Here is a 1,584-nt window from a genome sequence, read left to right on the forward strand (position 1 = left end):
GCATTCATCCACATGTTGCAGTAATCCGCACAATTCAATGGTTTGGCCGATGAAGATCCAAACAGTCATATAGAGAGTTTTCTTGAGGTGTGTGATATGTTGAAGATAAACGGGGTTACGGATGATGTAATCAAGTTGCGAGCCTTCCCATTTTCCCTAAAGGGGAGAGCGAAGTAGTGGCTACACTCATTACCTAGAGCGTCAATTACCACGTGGGAGGAGATGGTAGAAGCTTTTCTAGCCTGTTATTTTCCTCCCGAAAAATCAGCAAAGCTTAGGAATGAGATCTCATCCTTTGTTCAGATGGAATTGGAGTCTCTATTCGAGACATGGGAAAGGTTCAAGGAGCTCCTGAGAAAGTGCCCGCAACACGGATTCCCGGAGTGGATGATTGTTTAGACCTTTTATAATGGTTTGAACCCAAGTACAAGGCAACTCTTGGATGCGGCAGTAGGAGGTACCCTACGTAGCAAGACCCCCGATGAGGCCCGTCAGTTAATTGAAGAAATGGGGTTAAACAGCTACCAATGGAATGCTACGGAGAAGAAAAAAGTGGCCAGTCTCCATGAAATAGATGTGGTAACTTCATTGGCGGCTCAAGTAGAAAATTTGAGTAAGAAGTTAGATCTTCTAACTTCAAATAGAGTGGTGGCCGTGACTAATTGCACCGGGTGTGGTGGAGGACATGCTCCCTCCGATTGCCCGATCTCTATCGGTGATGTTTCTTCGGTGGAGAACGTTGATTTTGTAGGTAATGGCATGAGACCTCAAGGAAACCCATATAGCAATACCTACAATCAGGGTTGGAAGAATCATCCCAATATTTCATGGAGTAATCAGGGTCCACAAAAGGGCATGGGGCCACCGGGTTTCCAACAACAACAACAAGCCCCTCAGGTGGAAAACAGAGTCTCAAGTTTGGAAACCCAAATGAATGACTTAGAGAAGCACTTGACTAGATTTGTGCAATCTGCAAATACAAGGTTTGAATCAGTCGAGGCTACACTTCGCAACCACACCGCCTCTTTGCATAACCTTGAAAATCAGGTGGGGTAAATTGCGAAGTCTCTTTCTGAAAGGCCACATGGAATCTTGCCGAGCAATACAGAGACCAACCCTAGAGAGTACGTGAAGACGATCACTTTGAGAAGTGGTCGTGAGGTTGAAGGTAGGCTTCCGAGTGAGAAGCCAAAAGAACACGCACCCGAGGTTATAGAGGTAGAAGAGGGAACAAGCAAAGAGAAAGAGGTGGCACCCCCACCTTTCAAGCCAAGAATCCCTTATCCCTCTAGATTGAAAAATGACCAAGGGGATGAACAGTATAAGAAGTTCCTGAGTTTGTTCAAGCAACTCCACATCAATATTCCTTTTGTTGAGGCATTGGCCCAAATGCCTAAGTATGCAAAGTTCTTGAAAGACTTGTTGACTAACAAGAGGAAGTTGGAGGAAAGTGCTTCAGTGATTTTAGATGCTTCATGCTCGGCGGTATTGCAAAAGAACATGCCGAACAAGAAGAAAGACCCGGGAAGCTTCATCATTCCGTGTAATATTGGCAATCTAGGTGAGGAAATGGCATTGCCGGAC

The 1,584-nt window shown here is 45.3% G+C and overlaps 1 non-coding gene across 1 annotated transcript; it reads right to left on the reverse strand.

The window, feature by feature from the left end:
• Positions 1–270: 270 nt before the first annotated feature.
• On the reverse strand, positions 271–377 carry LOC120267999. The gene has a single exon (XR_005538669.1). It is a non-coding gene; the product is annotated as a small nucleolar RNA R71 (small nucleolar RNA).
• Positions 378–1,584: the final 1,207 nt, after the last annotated feature.

Source organism: Dioscorea cayenensis, chromosome 8 (assembly GCF_009730915.1).
Source record: "Dioscorea cayenensis subsp. rotundata cultivar TDr96_F1 chromosome 8, TDr96_F1_v2_PseudoChromosome.rev07_lg8_w22 25.fasta, whole genome shotgun sequence".
Lineage (NCBI taxonomy): Eukaryota > Viridiplantae > Streptophyta > Magnoliopsida > Dioscoreales > Dioscoreaceae > Dioscorea > Dioscorea cayenensis.